This window comes from Quercus lobata, chromosome 6, assembly GCF_001633185.2.
Source record: "Quercus lobata isolate SW786 chromosome 6, ValleyOak3.0 Primary Assembly, whole genome shotgun sequence".
Lineage (NCBI taxonomy): Eukaryota > Viridiplantae > Streptophyta > Magnoliopsida > Fagales > Fagaceae > Quercus > Quercus lobata.
The window spans coordinates 32,434,875-32,453,461 of NC_044909.1; the positions used below are offsets into that span (position 1 = coordinate 32,434,875).

Here is an 18,587-nt window from a genome sequence, read left to right on the forward strand (position 1 = left end):
CCCCATATTTGTTTTTGATATGTGCAAAATGTTTTACTTCTCTCCTTGCTAAAGCAGAATTAGATGGGAGGTTGCATGGAGTGGCAGTTTGTAGGAATGCTCCTAGTATAACTAATCTGCTTTTTGCTGACGACTCTTTGATTTTTTGCCAAGCTAATAAAGATGAAGTGCAAGTTGTTTCTGATACACTTCAGTTATATGCTGAAGCTTCGGGCCAATGTATCGACCTTGAGATCTCTTCTGCCTATTTCAGTAGTAATGTGTTTGTGGAGCAGAAAGAATGGATTGTTGATAAACTGAAGGTGAAGGAAGTGCAGAAGTTTGATTCTTACTTGGGGCTACCTACTTTGATAGGAAGGAGGAAATATGATACTTTTTCTTTTCTCAAGGAACGGGTTTGGAAAAAGATGCAAGGTTGGAAGGGGAAGTTGCTCTCTAGGGTGGGTAAAGAGGTTCTGATAAAAACAGTGGCTCAATCCATCCCCACCTACACAATGGGGGTTTTTCAGTTGCCTAGGAAATTATGTGATGAATTGGATGCTATGTGTGCTAGATTTTGGTGGGGTTAGATTGGAGAGGAAAGGAAAATACACTAAAAAAGTTGGAGTTTTCTAACACAGTCAAAGAAAGAGGGTGGTATGGGTTTTAGAGACATAAGATCCTTTAATTTAGCTATGCTAGCAAAATAAGGATAAAGGTTGTTATAGGACCAAAGCTCTCTTTTGTATAGTTGTTTGAAAACAAAATACTTTCCGTTGGTTTGGAAAAGTTTATTGGTTGCTCAATCGATTTTGGAGAAAGGGTGCTATTGGAGAGTGGGCAATGGTGCTTCAATTCGGGTTTTGAAGGACTGTTTGCTACCAAACCAGCCAACCAAAAATGTTCTTTTCCAACCTGAGTATGAGATATGGGAGTGGAGGGTCTCGGATTTGATTGTTTGGCAGAACCACTAGTGGGACAAAGAAAGAATTGAAGCCCTGTTTCATCAGTTTGATGCTGAAGCCATCCTAAAAGTTCCTTTGAGTAGGCGGGTCGTGCAAGATGCTTTGGTGTGGACTCTCACAAAGAATGGAAAATACATAGTGAAGTCTGGGTACCATGTGGCTAAGCAAATGAGGAAGGAAGAAAATCATAGTGGGGAGTGCTCGGTGCAAAGGGCCAACAATCCAGTCTGGTCAAGAATCTGGAAGGCAAAGGTTCCAAATAAAGTTAAAATCTTTTCCTGGAGAGCATGTCAAAACATTTTGCCCACACAAGACAATTTGGTTTGCAGGTGTGTAATCGAGGATGCAAGATGTTGCTTCTGTTAGAGAGCATCTGAAACGGTATTGCATGTGCTCTAGAGTTGTGGGGCAGCACAGGATGTATGGGCTGGAAGTGCAACTCGATTCCAGAAATTATGTACTGAGTAAGAGGATTTTATGCATCTGGTATCTGGTCTCATGCCAAAGCTTTTGCTGGAGGAATTGGACCTATTCTAGGTTATGTATTGGCTGATTTGGCAACAACGAAATACGGTCATGCATGGGGGTGCCTTCCAACATCCATCACGCTCTTACCAATGTGCTTTGGATTACTTGAGGGAGTATATTGAGGCACAGGATCAATTGAGTGTGACAGTCTCAATCCCAACCTCAGTAAACCATACATGGCAGCCACTGTAGGGGACGTTTTACAAGCTAAACTTCGACGGAGCTAGTTTTGATAATGGTGCTGTATCGGGTTATGGGGCTATTATCTGTAATGTGAATGGAGAAGTGATGGCTGCTCTTTCGGCGAAAGGTGGTGCTGTGGGGGATAGTGAAGAGGTGGAAGTGATGGCTTGTTGCAAATCTCTCAAGTTTGCTGTAGATGCTGGATTTACGGAGGTGATTCTAGAAGGAGATAATGCAACGGTGCTGAAGATGATATCACAACTCAACCAAACTTTTCTCGGCTTGGGTTAATTTATGAAGATATTTGGTGTTTGACTGCTGGTTTTAGTTCCATTTCTGTTAACTGTGTTAGGCGTAGTGCAAACAGTGTTGTTCATGCTTTGGCTAAATTTACTAGATTGATTGAAAATGAAATTGTATGGATGGAGGAGGATCCTCCACCTGCGGATGCCTTGTACCTGGACTCTAGTCTTTTAAATCAATAAAAGTTATTTGGTTCCGGCTTAAAAAAAAAAAAAAAAAGAAGAAGTTATTATAGGCTTACTCACACGTTCCGAGGGCGTTGCAAATCTCTTTAACACGCAAATATATTTACCATCTGACCTATAGCCTATAGGTAATTAGTTATGAAATGAATGTTTTGAGTGAGTTTAGGGCAATGATATTGTTTAAACTCCCTGAAATTCACTCGCTTAAAAAGATATTGTATTCCTAATACGTACAGCAAAAGAATAAGAATAATAGTACTGAAAAAGTAAAGATGACTTAAAAAATTATATATTCAAAATGATTGTAAATAGTGCTAAAGGATGCCATTAGGGAAGAAAAAATTTTCATATTCCCACATGGTCATGTTCTCATGTTCTTGCTAATATGGGTTCTCCTCATGTGTATGTGTGTGAAAGAGAGAATCTTCAATGAGCCAGCAACTCCATTTGACTTCCGATTATCCTAGTGCTTGATGCCAGGTCAGCTGAACCCAAATGAGAGGACAAATATTGTCTGAATTCACACCAACCAAGAAGTATGTTGGAAGAGAAAATTAAGATAAGCTTTAATTTAAGTCATACTTTTCCAGAAACTAGTTGTTACTCTATTTTAAGAATATATTTTGTGGTCAAAGCAAACAGCTAGAGTTAACTTCAAGAAGAGCTGCATGCTGGGAAAATTTAAGAAGAGCTGCAGCTAGGGATGTACAATTTTTTATTTTATTTTTTTTATAATAATTATCGAGAAAATAAGTTGTGATTGAAGTAATATTACTTTGATATAAGTTTACTATTGACACTATTTTTATACACCATGACACTGTGCCGTGCCATCTAATTAAGTATGTAATTTCTGGGATAAAATAGAATGACACGCATATTAATGCCATATAATATATTGCCTCTGTTGCCTTGCTGTTGTCAGTTCATTTGGTACCAATTTTTTTTTTTATTTGCATTTTTCTCCAACTTCCAAATTCATGAATTGAGAAACACATCATGCTTCATAGAAGCAGCAATGTCAGGGAAGGTATAGAAATGTATGAGTTGTTTCTAAAGTTGTTCAATTGGGAAGGTCCAATAGGGGATTGAGCATTTTAGTCTGTTGATATTAGCACCCTCTGTGGACACCCTATCACATCCACAGTAATTAGTCTTTTAGCCAGGCTGTAGTACCAAAAGTAATCTAAAAGAAATAAACCTGATTCAGCAATTGAAGTAACTCTTTTTTTTTTGTGTGCATGCAATGTCATTCACAAGAGATTGGCTTGTAATTATCTCAAGTTTTAAGTAGTTAAATAGGTTTTAAGCATTGTAGCTGTAACTAGACTGCAATTCCTGACCAATAGGGGTAGAGTTCATGAGAAGAACTATAACTTAACAATATATGAGAAATTATGAAATTGCATCATGACAGGATATGATTGGCCCATTTCTTTGTTTTGGATCTAACCATATGATTGGCTCTAAGAGGCAAAAGTTGATCATGCATATCATTGATTCAAATTTATTGTGGTGGTTATGGTGAATATGGCTACTGGACAGCTTTGAAATCGATATCTATGCATTTAAATGAAATAGAGTTTCTTTTATTTTCAGTGGCAAGCCCCACCTTCCCCATCTAAAGTCATTGTCAACTGAAAATTGGGGTTGCAGGCTCAGCCCATTATTGAATGTTTTGAGTTCTTTATCTTACTAAACTTCTAAGTTATATTACTTTAAAAGTAATTATTAAGTACTTTCAAAATATTGTTGATGTGATACTCCACACCAAAAAAATATTAACTAATTAATACTATAATTAAAATTTTTTAATTAATTTCTGAGCTTATGTTATATTTTTATATAAAATGATTTGCATTTATTGATATGAATACTAATATGAGAGAAATTAATAATTTTTCCATCACTTTGCAAACAAAAGAAACCCTAACTTTGGAATTTTTCTGGTCTATTGAGCTGCAGCCTACAAGATCACCATTTGACAAGTGAACAAAGGATGTGCTTTGTGAAATGTCATGATTTGGATGGATAGAAACTCTCCACTCTACTATAGACACATAGTCAAACCAAAATATGATTAATTGCCTTACTTTATTTTTTTTTTTTTGAGAATATTAATTGCCTTACTTGGTTGACGGTATTGCTCAATAAAAAAAAAGTACGTCTTGCTCTACCAAAAAGAGAAATTATTTAGTGCACGCTACCAACTGATACGTACATTGAATGCAAATTTACATTACTTGAGCAAGGAAAAAGAAATTTACATTACAAGGAGGTGTATCATCTAAGGAAGAGAGTTGGTGTAGATATAATCCTCATTCTCATAAGCATTCTCTTCTGACCCACCATTTCCTTCTTTGCACTCAACCGCATCCTTGCTACACTCAGCTCTTCCCTGCATCATATCATTATCAAACTGCCGTTAACCACTGCAACTCTAGACGTTTAATTAGTTATACAAGAGAGAGAGAGAGAGAGAGAGAGAGAGAGAGAGAGAGAGAGCTCACCTCATTGACAGAAGTCCCTGCAGAGCCCACCAGCAATTCATTGGTGTCTGCTTTCCCTTGAGCAACAAATATCAAATAGTAAATGAAAGCCAAAGTGAGTAAGAAAGCCAGTCTTGAAAATCTCATTGTACTTGCTTTGAACCCTGTAATGGATGATGTGAAAACATGCAAATACAACCATGTATTAGGGGGTCTTAAAAAGAAGAATAAGAAGAAGAAGACAGCACCGACATAATCTTGAAAGCTTCTTGGTACAATAATATTCTCTAATACAACTAATCCAATATTTATATATGAACTTTGTTAGTATTATCTGATCTTTTGACCTGTCTCCTGATTCCTTAGCAGCAAGCTCGACCCTCAAGAGCATGGGTTGGCTTTTCTTGGTGTTTTCTCACTAAAATATACACACAGGAAGAGAGGAAGAGGGCAAGGAAGTTGTCACTTATCACTTGTTTGGTCTCCAAGATTCCTCATTTTTCACTTGGTTTGGCTTGCATCCACTCTCTAGCTAGTGACTTACCTACTGCTGTATATCATGCAAAGGGCATTTTTTCACGAGATGGATGGCAAGTCGTGATAGATGGACAATCAGTGTTAGAGAAAATGGGTCATATTCTGTATTGAAATTTGAAAGTAATATTGGTCTCTACTAGAGGCCACCCCTTGCAGTATGGTAAGGGGTATATTGAAAATCTTCAATATATCGTGTTAGGGTTTCTTCGGAGGCGCTATAAAGTTATTGTAAATGCTTGATTTTTTTTTTTTCTTCTCTTTATTTTTACTGATAACCGAAGTTTATAACACAATCATTTTCACATATCATCGCTCACATCGTTTTTTTATTTTCCGTTATTCACAAGCTGCCATTGCTGGAAAAAAGTTTTAAAATATCACTAGATCTATTCTTCTAACTTATTAATATTGGTTTTTTGAGCATTCTACGTGCATAAAAAGTGTCAAAGAATCCAATGAGCTTTAACTTATTACAATCTTTTTTATTTTTGGTAACTGTACAATCCACATGCGAATTAAAATACTTGAAACCGGATCAGACCAAGTTGAATATAGCAAATCTGTTTTAGCCAAAAAAAAAAAAGGGTTTAGCACTCGATGTAAATTTTAGAGGTGAAGCCACACTAGATATTGGTCCCTTTTATTTATGGCAGCATGGCATAAGTGAGAATTAGTGCTCATTGGAGGATATGGGTGTTACGTAAAATCCTCATTTTGTAGTTACAGGAAACACGCAATATTGCTATTGCTATTTGTGAATAGGTGCTCGCAATCAGCGGTTCTATTCTCAACCTTAGTCTTCCTCATCATCAGAATAGATTTCAAAATCAAGAGAAAAAGTGAAAAGAGAGAGGAAAAGCAAAGGTTTAATGTGGTTCAACTTTACAACCCACGTCCACAACCAAAAAAACCTTTAAAAATTACATTTTTATAAACTAGAACTTTGTATTACAATAAATATTCTATTGAAAGTAATATAGTAAACTAAAACTGATTGTAGATTTAATTACACAAATACACTCGATGTAATGTTACCATATGGAGGACTATGACAATTTTTCTTACCTTTCAAGTTGGTGTCATTACAATCAACCTTAATTAGGAGTGTAATGGATTGTCATACTTCTCCTTTCAAAGGTGGAGGCTTGGACTTGAAGTTTGAAACATGAGGTTTGTGTGAATTATATATGAATTTAAGGATTACTTGTGGAGAGCTTTTTTCTTTTTAAATTATTTAATTATTTTTTTAAAATTTTTTTATGGAGAGTTGTTTGATTGTAGATCACAGTTCAAATTCGTGTAGTAATTTATTGAGAGATTACAGTTTCATGGGGTGCCTTGACTGACAAATTGAAAGTCGTGTAACTATTATGTGGGATACTTGGTGAGTCTCCAGGAAAACTAGGATAATATTGGTTGGATCAAAATATGCTTAAAAGATGGGGGACGTAGTTTTAATTTTCCCTTGAATCAAGACACTCAACAAGTAATTTAATAAGGTGACTAAAAACTTGTTATGAATTATTTTTTCTTTCTGAAGTTTGACATAGTGGATTTTTTTATAAAGATTTTAAGCTTTAATTAACAAAACTTCATTAGTTTGTCAAGTTGACATTTAATTATTTAAAGAACGATTGATGGTAAATTATAAGTAATAACCTCCAAGAAAATGAAAATTTATCTTGTTGGATGATGAAAAAATTGAAAATTAATAGCAGTTAGAGGCTTACTTAGGACTGGAGTTCACAATTTTTTTGCTAATATTGATTTAGAGAGCGTTTGGATTCGGCTGAAAAAAACTGCGTTTGCGTTTTGTCTGTTTTTTTTTTTTTTTTTTTTTTTTTTTTTTTTTCACGCGTTTTGGAGCGTTTTGGGTGTTGCGACTACTGTTCATGCACTGTTCAATGAACAGTAGCTGCAAACTTTGACTTTTCAAATTTTTTTGGACCAATCACAGCACATTGTGTACTGTTCACGAACCCACAAATTTCACTTTTCAGTAACTTTTTCATTAAAAATGGGTCCCACGATACTATTCACACATTTAAAATTTATTTCGCTACAGTGTTTTTCAGTTTTCAGCTGTATCCAAATGGACCCTTAGTCACGTTTGGCAAAGTAAACATTTCATCTGTGGAGGTGACAAATCAGGGAGCCCATACCAATATATATGTTGGGCTAGGGGCCTAGCCCAAAGAAGAACTCTTCCTCGGCTAGGCAAGGCCGAGGACAAAGGGGACGGTTAGTCATTAAGAGTAACACTTCGGACTATTCCATAGAATATGATAAGTATTAAGAAGGAAAAGGACAAAGGGAGGCCTAAAAATATCTAAGAGAAAACTGCTAGTATTACATTAAGTGCTCTACAACTAACTGAACCTTGCTTTTCAGTATTTACAACCACTCCCAACGACTTTGGGAAGGAGTTGATGGGACAAATATCATCACTATCAACCTAAATCTACACGTGGACGATGGAAATGGGAGGAAGACAGTATAAAATAGGGGGGAAGGACTGGTAAGAGGGGGGAGATATAGATGAAGAACGAGTCTCCTCGGATAAAATCCGAGGACGTCTCTTCTTAGTAAATCTATATCATTTTTCTTTATTTATCACCCAAACTTGTTGGTTGTTCGTCTGATCTGCTAAGATCTAAGTTTCCAACCCATTCTCTACAAATTCATTGTATTGGGCCCATTAAACCAAGACTTCATACAATTTGGGCTTGGGCTCCAAAATAGAGACCCTACAATTGGCGCCGTTTGTGGGGACTTGGTTCTAAGCGAGTTGAACACTCAACCTACCGAGGCAATACAGCGATATATCGACCATTGGTGGAGTGGACCATTTTGGCTGTGACGCATGCCATGTAGAAGATTGCTCTGTACGGAACTATATTGGGGGCTTTTAGTATCAAATATATATCTCGTGCCTCTGTCATGGGGCAGGTTCTCACGGACCAAATAACCGATATCGCTGAACCTTCGCCAGTCGAAATGACAGAGGCACAACACGTAGATGAAAAATTAGTTGGTACGGTTTTGCTGCATGGAATCCTTTGCCAAGAACGACACATGTTAATAGCACTACAAATCAAAAGATGATCCGAAGTGGGGCTAACTATGACATCTTTTCAAGTGCTTAAACAGAACCTAAGTCCTGGATGGCCCCTTGGACCACAGGTTTAGGGAAAATTAATCACTTCTTAAAGTACTTAAACAGAACCTAAATCCTGGATGGCACATCGGACCACAGGCTTAGGGGAAATTAACTACTTCTAAAGTGCTAAAACAAAACCTAAGTCCTAGATGGCCCCTCGGACCACAGGCTTAAGGGAAATTAACCACTTCTCAGGTGCTTAAACAGAACCTAAATCCTAGATGGCCCCTCGGATCACAGACTTAGGGGAAATTAACTACTTCTAAAATGCTTAAACAGAACCTAAGTCCTGGATGGCCCCTTGGACCACAGACTTAGGGGAAATTAACCACTTCTCAAGTGCTTAAACATAACCTAAGTCCTGGATGGCCTCTCGGACCACAGGCTTAGGGGAAATTAATTACTTCTAAAGATAGAACCTAAGTCCTGGATGGCTTCTCGGACCATTGGTTTAGGGGAAATTAATTACTTCTAAAGTGCTTAAATAGAACCTAAGTCCTGGATGGCCCCTCGGACCATAGGCTTAGGGGAAATTAACTATTTCTCAAGTACTTAAACAGAATCTAAGTCCTGGATGGCCCCTCGGACCACAGGCTTAGGGGAAATTAACCATTTCTAAAGTGCTTAAATAGAACCTAAGTCCTGGATAACCCCTTAGACCACAGGCTTAGGAGAAATTAACCACTTCTCAAGTGCTTAAACAGAAACTAAGTCTTGGATGGCCCCTCGGACCACAGACTTAGGGGAAATTAACTACTTCTAAAGTGCTTAAACAGAACCTAAGTCCTGGATGGCCCCTCGGATCACAGGCTTAGGGGAAATTAACCACTTCTCAAGTGCTTAAACAGAACCTAAGTCCTGGATGGCCCCTCGGACCACAGGCTTAGGGGAAATTAACCACTTCTAAAGTGCTTAAATAGAACCTAAGTCCTGGATGGTCCCTCGGACCACAGGTTTAGGGGAAATTAACCACTTCTCAAGTGCTTAAACAAAACCTAAGTCCTGGATTGCCCCTCGGACCACAGGCTTAGGGGAAATTAACCACTTCTAAAGTGCTTAAATAGAACCTAAGTCCTGGATGGCCCCTCGGACCACAGGCTTAGGGGAAATTAACTACTTCTCAAGTGCTTAAATAGAACTTAAGTCCTGGATGGCCCCTCGGACCACAGGCTTAGGAGAAATTAACTACTTCTCAAAGTGCTTAAACAGAATCTAAGTCCTGAATGGCCCCTTGGACCATAGATTTAGGGGAATTAACACTATAACATCATCATAAATGTTGAATAGAGCCTTAGTACACAATGGCCCCCTTGGATCACTTACTTTAAATTCCACATTCTTTAATGGTTGCACTGTTCACAGTATAGTGCACACGATTATTTTCTTGATTAGTCCTACATAGTTAACTTATTTAAAATTAGCAGTCGGGTGCCACTGTCAGTTTTGGTAAAAGTCAGGGTGATAATTTTTCATTACCATTAATAACGCCAATTCTAAGCCCTGTTTGAAGGAAAAATACCAACACACCCATTTATGAAGCAATTATTACAAAAAAGGAAAGACTCATAAAGTAAAAATGTAGTTCTCTTTTTATTAAATAAAGGGAAAGTACATCATATACAAAAATGGCTTAGGCGAGCCTGTTTCAAAAGCTATCTAAAAAAAAAAAAGGGGCTCATAGGAATGGTAGATCCACAATCTTGTTCTAGCAGCAATCGAGCTAGTATGGATGGTACCGGCGATGAGAAAGAAGAGGAAGTATGAATGGTACCGGCGATGAGAAAGAAGAAGAAGAAGCATGGATGGTACCGGCGATGAGAAAGAAAAAGAGGTGGGAAGGCTTGATGGACCCCTCTTCTCCTAGTTACAGGATGTTCTGCTATCAAGGTTGAGAAATGGGTGAGACTCAAACTTTGTCGCACCAAAAATCTGATGCGATCTACATCTGCTTCGGGTCTTGACTGAAGGAGGAGGGATTTCTTTCTTGCTCAATTGAAAGGAAGGAACGTCTTTGGCTTCTGCTTCCTTTGCCTTAACTGCGTTATCCTAAATCTTGGCGGCATCCTTGATTTTTGAGGAGGGCTTGTTTTCCTTGCCCTCACCTTTATCCTTAGCCAACTCATTTCCTAGACTTTGATCACCATCATGGTGGGGTCCTTGGGAATGCTTAAAGGAATAAGAACTTGAGGTTCCCGCAGAACTCAAGGATCTGTGAATGAGGTAGAATGGTTTCCCCAAAGGTGTCTTATATAGAAGGCGAATCTGGTGGAAATTAATTCGCCCAAGTTTCAAAAGAGAGTTATGAGTGAAATGAATCCCACTCAATTTCCAAAGAAGTCTTTAAATCGTTGGATTTGTGTCACTTCGTAAAGACCTTAATGAAGGCGTACCTCGTGTACCGAAATGTTAGGAACGTGCCTTGGGTAAACTAAAAAATATCTTACAGTCAGAAATGGTGTAAAAACGGGCGTGAAGGGGTTTTTATCATATCGAGATCCTCATTTCCTCCCAGGGAGAAGAAAAGAAGAATCCCGAAGGGCTAATGTGGGGGTGACAAATCAGGGAGCCCATACTAATATATATGTTGGGTTATAGGCCCAGCCCAAAAAAGAACTCCTCCTCGGCCAGGTAAGGCCGAGGACAAAGGGGACGGTTAGTCATTAAGAGTGACACTCCGGACCATTCCATGGAAGATGATAAGTATTAAGAAGGAAAAGGACAAAGGGAGGCCTAAAAATATTTAAGAGAAAACTGTTACTATTACATTAAGTGCTCTGCAACTAACTGAACCTTACTTTTCAGCCTTTACAACCACTCCTAATGACTTTGGAAAAGGACTGATGGGACAAGTATCATCATTATCAACCTAAATCTACATGTGGACGGTGGAAATGGGAGGAAGACAGTATAAAATAGGGGGGAAGGACTGGTAAGAGGGGGGAGATATAGATGAAGAACGAGCCCCCTTGGATAAAATCCGAGGACGTCTCTTTTTAGTAAATCTATGTCATCTTTCTTTCTTTATCACCCAGACCTGTTGGTTGTTCGTTTGATCCGCTAAGATCCAAGTATTCAACCCATTTTCTACAAATTCAATGTATTGGACTCATTAAACCAAGACTCCATACAATTTGGGTTTGGGCTCCAAAATAGAGACCCTACATCATCTAATAGTAGGTTTTTTTTTCTTCTTCAAAAAAATAATTTAAAAAATTATATTCTTCAATAATTAAATTTATAGAGAAATCTACCATTCATGTAATAGAAATTGGTAGTTCCTCCTAAAAGCAACGACACATATATGACATAACATTAAGAATAGTTGCTTCCATATCCAGTAACGAAATTAAAGATCAGACTTTTTTAAGGCTTATAAATCAAGCCTGATACCTTTGGAGTACTAGTGGTCAAGAACAAAATATTGGGAAAAGCCATTTTTCTTTTTCTAAAGCTAGTGTGCAGGTCCCAGAGCATATAGATTTTTCCAATTAAAGGCAAAGCCAGTAATACTTCAAATTTCTGGAAACGAAAAGGAAGACCAGATATAAAGCTTGAGCATTTCTAGTACTTTTTTTTTTTTTTTTAATATTTTATTTAAAGTAAAGAAGATAAGATAGGCAACCAGCCGTGATGAACTTATCTATCTGCATGTAACCATGGTAACACTTTATATTCTAGGGAACCAATGTTTGAGCATTATTACTTTATAATATGTAAAAAAAATTGAATAATGCTATTTTGATTTATAGATGATTATTAAATACTAATATCATAAAAAATTAAAAATAAAGCTAGACATGAAAATTTTAGATTTCCAAAAGTTTTTTTTTTTTTGGTTTTGTTTTTTTTTTTGTTTGAAGGTTAATTTCTAATAGATTATGAACGGATTACATACAGGAGTAATAAACACGCTTGGGATGGAGTCATGGAATCACTAAAATATTATTGGACAACCAACTTTGTAAATTGTTGGATTCTATTTCTATGGTGTGGTTGGTAATCCTATTAGGGTGGGAATCATCAACACTTAGTGTCGGCGGAATGATAGATGCAATTGATGCGATCTTTTAAGTCCCCAAGTAAAAAAAAGACCCCAAATTTTAACTAATAAAGTTATTTATAACCAATAAATAAAATAATATTTTTTTATCAAATAAAAAACAAACAAAAAAGAGAGAGAAATGCAATGTTCACAACATTTTTCATAACACTTTTACAACAAATACTAAGTAATAGATTGTTATTGATGGCAAAAAATAATTATAGTGGCGGGTTCAAATAGAAAACAAGAAACAACTTAACACCTAGCATTTGTCGTGAAAATATTGTGAATGCTAAAATTCTCAAAAGAAAAGAAAAGAAAAGAGAGCAATACATAAAAAAATTCACAATATTTTTCACAATAGTTGAATTAGCAAACTTTTACTGGTTATCATCTAAGTTTACTATTAATATTACTTTTTTACTTACTACTATCAATTTGCCATATCAACAAGTGTAAAACGTTTTGTCAAATTTTTTATATCTATAAACTTTCTAAAATAAGAAAAAATTATGCGTGGCTCATGTTAATTAGTAGGAATTTTGCATCTAAAACAAGATAATCAGTTTTCACCTTAGACCCCCAAATGCATTAAGCCGCCATTGCCAACACTAACAGAGAGAATAAATTTAAAGTATGTAGTGGATGAGGAGTCCAAGTCTTTATAGACTTTTTCATATTTCTTAGGAATAATTATAAATAAATAAATATATATATACACATACACACGCCAATAAATGTATTTTATCTAAAAAAAATGACTCTTGAGCAAATAATTAACTTTCATTTTAAAATTAATTAATTCCTCCTATATAATATTATGGTGTGATCACTTGCCACTACTACCCACTTAAAATAAATTAATTTATCAGACTGACATTTTTTAGTTCATTAGAATCTAACAAAGTTCACAAAATCAAGATGGAACTTATCGGGTCCTACACTCCCACTGAGTGCAACCCAAACTTCTAGCCTCAAAATATTAAGGTTGCCTTTATTTATCAAGATAAGGGCATAACTTCCGAGCCGGCAAAAAGTGAAATAGAGCCTTCTTCTCTTCTCAACTATTCCTAAGGCTAAGATTGTTTACTTACTTTTTTTTAACAAAAAAAAAAAAAAAAACCTAAAGAGTTTTGAAATTTTTTTTTTTGGAGAAAATAAAGAGTTTTGAATTTAGCAAACCAACTTCAAATAGTTTAATTCTTGGACTCACCGTGCCATCAGGTATGCATTTTCTTTATTTATTTTGTTTTAGTCAAATGTTGATACATGCATAAACAATGTTATTTGTACAAAATTTTAATTTTTTTTTTTTGTAGAAGTTGTAACTTTTTTTTTAATACCACACAAAAATTAAGATTTTGTGCAGAATATATATATACTATTATTCTTTTATCCTTTAAACTGTTATTTTAGTACAATTTTGAATGTCACATTCATTATTTTTTTTTTGTGAGAATCTCACATTCATTAATTGAATTCGTTAAATATAATATGGTTTGATGTGCTTTATATACTCTATGAACTCACATTAGGTTAAGACAACTCGATATTATTTGCGTTACATCGAAAAATGAATTTAAGTGAAATTTTTATTTAGATTAGGTTAAGATTTTAATATATAATTTGACCAAAGTTAACTAGACTTTAAGAGTTAGTCAAAATATAAAGTTTTTTTTGATGAGATGATAGGTTTATTTATTTATTGAAATACCAGCAGCTTGATTAAGAACAAAAGTCTTACAACTCTACAAAGCAAAAGCCAAAGGACATTTACATCAAAATAACTTTTCAGTGTGATGAAATGAGAGTTTAGATCAAAGTTAACACATTAAAATGGGTTGTAAGTTTCATGTATTCAATCCAACTTATATAAAATAACAGGTCTTAATTCCCTTTTAATTATTTATTCAAATATCAATTCTTACAAATAATTTTTAGCAAAACTTGACCCCAAGTAACTGTAAAATGCTTTTCTTAAAGAAAAAAAAGAAGAATGATATTCTTTTAAAGGAGCTGGACATAATCATCAAGACAGAGATCGATCGTGTTTAGCCACTATTTGACCCTAGTACCTTTTTTTTAAAATTTTTTTGAGACTTCACTATCATAATCTGCCATGGTTGACCTGTACTTTGTTTAGTTTGTTAATAAATCGTAACCGTCCAAACACAACTATTTCTTCCTTCGGACAAATTAGTACGAGAGAATCGAATCCCCCTCGTATCCTTCATGGGGGCCTCAGCACCAAGGCAAAAGGACTTGTCCTTCGATGGGGGCCCAGATTTCCTTCTCCTCATTTCTTTGTTTCCTAATTTTTGGGCCACTATTGTAATTTTATAGGTTATATACTATTTGTGAATTGTGAAATTTCAATCCACAAATTTTGACCCTCTATTTTTATTGTTAATAAGTGATTGTGTAATAGTTAGAAGCAAATTTTATGGAATAAGGACTTTGGCTAAGCTCTAACTCACCGAATCAAGTAGTTGTTAAGATAGAAACATGAAACTTATTCACTACTTTGGAGACCAATTAGTGAGGCTAGTTAAAGGAGCTCTCATAATCAAGTTAGGAAAAGGATTTTGGAGAGGATTAGGACTTAGGAGTGGTATTTAACTATTTATATGTGTGTACATTTTTTGTAAATTGAAGTGGTATTGTTGAGTTGGGTCAATAAGAGCCTTTCCCAAAATCGAGAATAGGCCTTACATCTCATTGTTCACTGGATTAGTTGAGAGGATGTGAAAATGCGTTGTTGTCCCCTACAAAGCGGTGGCTTCTATCAAATAGTTTTTAATGATGTTGACAATAAGTGGATGCAATAAATACTAATGTGGGAGAGAATGAATTTCTACGTAGATTTCTTTTTAGGCAGGGTACTTCACCTTTAACCTGTTTAGAGGGAGCTAGGGCACTCTTGGCTGGGTCTTTGATTGAGTAGATTTCTAACGTAGATTGGATGCTATATTTAGTTCGATATGTGTGGCTGAGCTATGACATGTGGTCGAGTTGATGGTAGCAGTCATTGATTGTGCCCGATTATGGTCAATCAAACATGAAATCTAAGCTAAGCTAGCCTTTGATCTTATGGGCCTTGACCCAACATTCGAGCACAAATTGTGTCTCTAGGGTAAAACCCTTCCAAATGAAATGCCATATGAGTCCATTGGCAATGTTAGAGCACAGTAGGCAAATAGTCTTGTGGCTTAGTGTGCGTTTCTACATTTTGCTGAAAAACAGTGGGTCCCGTGCATGGTTCACGAGTACTCACAAGTACTTTTTTCAGTAAAAAAAACTTTAAAATTAGGTCCCACGGTACTATTCATACATTTAAAAATTATTTTGTTATAGTATTTTCAATTTTAAGTTTTAAGTTTTTAATAATAAATAGTATCCAAACAGACCCTTAGTGTCATTATTCTATTCTCAATACAAGGAGAACTTATGTTTGAATCCCACATCCCCACCTTGTCAGATAAAAAGGAAAAAAAAAGAAAAAAGGAAAAGAAAAAAAAATGTTAGAGCATATCTGATTGTAGATTCGTATAGGCCTGAGCACAAGCCATTGTCCTTTACTTGGACGACGCTTATATTATATGTCTTATTTTATAATATACAATTATTCTAACATGTTATAAAAGAACCAAGGTTTTAATAATCCCTCTTCTGCTTTGGTGTTCCTAGTTTCTACAATCAAATTGCTATCCACCAACATCAACTTTACTTTTCAGTCGTGTTGATCCATCGACATAAATCTTGCAAGTCAAGAATTACTCACCTTTGAAACCTGAGCATATCACTCGATAGATCTCAAATTACTTTGCTAAACATCACAAAAATCAACTCTAACAGGCAAGATCACTAGGGATTGTTTTGCGTGTCTTCTTTCTTTTAACAAGTAAATAGTCCTTAATAAAAGTGATATTCGCAACCTTTCAAATGTTATTCTTCTTGCACAGTTTTTATGGTGATTTGTTTTCTCTTAAATTTAGGGATGATAATTACTATGTAAGGAATATTAAAAAAAAAAAAAAGTTATGTAAAGAATAATGAAACTCCCTCTCTCCAAATTCTTCCCTCCCATGGCTGCGGGGTGATCCATTTTTCTTTTTCAGAAACGATCCATACTTTTTTTTTTTAGAATAACAACTTTATGGTAATTTCATGCCAAATTCTATCAAAACACTTTGGATTTTTTAATAATAACAATTTAAAAAGAAAATTAAGAATTGTTATTTCTTTGGACTATTTATTCTAATTATGAAATGTATACAATGACATCTGTCAACTCCTAGTCTTGTCTCATTATAATATAAAATAGATAGTTTATTATAAATGCAATAGTTAACTAACAATTTTCCAAATGAGACCATGTGATTGAATGGAAAAAAATAATGAAGAAAAAAATGAAGAGGGAAAAGACTGAATTTCCAATACATATACAGACTTACAAGTTACAACAAAGTGAAAAGGAGATATTTGAATTTAGGTTCTCTACAATACATTGACAATGACTTAATTTCATTTCTATTTGGACCTATTGATTTGTGTTCACCGAAATAGATGGAAGGGAGAAGAAAGAAAACTTGTTGTTTCCAACATTTGATTCTTTTGTTTTGAAATTACTCATATGCCTTTCATATATGCTCCACATTTTTTCCTTTGCAACCCAAAAAAAATAAAAAAAAGTTTGTCATAATATAAACGAGGATAAAAGGGTCAATTAGTGTATTTTTCTTTTTCTTTCTTTTGTATATACCAGCCATTAATGCAATCCTAATCCAAACATATCTTTGCTTTTCTTGCATGCAATCATAGTGTTAAAAAAGAGTATCCAATTAACATACAGTTGGAAAATGGAATGTCAAATTTTGTGTATTTGAAAATTGCATTTTATTGGTAGTGAAAGAGAAAGAGACACCCATCATCAATTTTTGATTTATGATTATAGTTTGTTTATAGTTGCACCATTCCAAACATGCACTGAACCTCGCTCCTTGACCTTGACTCCTCGGCCTTCACGGCGTTAATATGCGTGTCACTTAGCTTAGCTGTGTGCCACAACTACTATTACATAACATGACTACCATTCCATATTTGTTAAAAAAATTTGCTTCTCTGTTTCAACTTTATATACCAAGAACACACCCCATTGGTCGGTCCCGACACAATAAATTTATTAATATTTCTGGGATTAATCACAGCTTGGCCATGGATGTTTCCATTGGTTGTTGTTGGTGGGAGAAAGATTAACTTAAGAAAATGTTTATTATTATTATTATTGTACGTAGCTCGTTGATGATGGTGTACGGATTTAAATCTTAGATATCTCTGTTAGAAATATTACAAGTGTTAAATGAGTAATAAGGTGCTTGATGATGTACGGATTTAAATTTTAAATTTTAAATATCTCTATTGAAAATATTATAAGTGCTAGATGAGTAAAAAGCTGATGAGTAAGATAAGAAAATGATCGAATATTATTTTATAAATTTTCATTCCAATATGAATAAAATTTTCCAAGATTGACATAGGAGATGCTAAGGGCTGCTTCATTTGTCTTATCATTTTTTTTTTTTTTTTGAGGGACTCATTTGTCTTATCCTTGATTTTCATATTACGGTTCATATTTTAATGCTGCATAGTGCAAACAATACAATAAATCAAACAAATTTAGCGGTCCAAACATGATTCATTTTGTAAGATTGTAATAGTTTATTTATTTTTGTATTAGAATGTTCCACTCAATGCATAAGCTAAACAAAATGAAAATGAATTATGCAAAAAGATAATAATAATATGGCAATTAGAATTACACTTGCTGCAAATTTAGAATGTAAGTACAATTTCATTTGGATTATTAATTAATTGAGCTAGCATTTTAATACATTGTACAGTTCCCTTTAAAAAAAAAAAATACATTGTACTGTTGTATTACACTGAAATGTTGAAATATAGCCATAATCAATTTCTCCTGCAAATGGGATATAACCATAGAATACACACACATAGAAATGAGGGACATACCGACATACACTACACAGTACACAAGAATTTTTTTTAAAATTTTTTTTGTCAGATTAAGAATTAGTCTAGTCTATTTTTGTGAAATACAAGTTATTTGACAAACACAATAAAATTTCACATTTTTACAATGATTAATGTAAGGACACGATTTAGTAACGAACCTAAACAGTATTGGGTTCGCACGTA

General features: G+C 34.9%; 1 long non-coding RNA gene across 1 annotated transcript; it reads right to left on the minus strand.

Annotated features, from left to right (window-relative positions):
- Nucleotides 1-4,268: 4,268 nt before the first annotated feature.
- On the minus strand, nucleotides 4,269-5,005 carry LOC115993638. The gene is made up of 2 exons (XR_004093035.1): nucleotides 4,654-5,005; nucleotides 4,269-4,541 (listed from the first exon to the last, which is right to left on the minus strand). It is a non-coding gene; the product is annotated as an uncharacterized LOC115993638 (long non-coding RNA).
- Nucleotides 5,006-18,587: the final 13,582 nt, after the last annotated feature.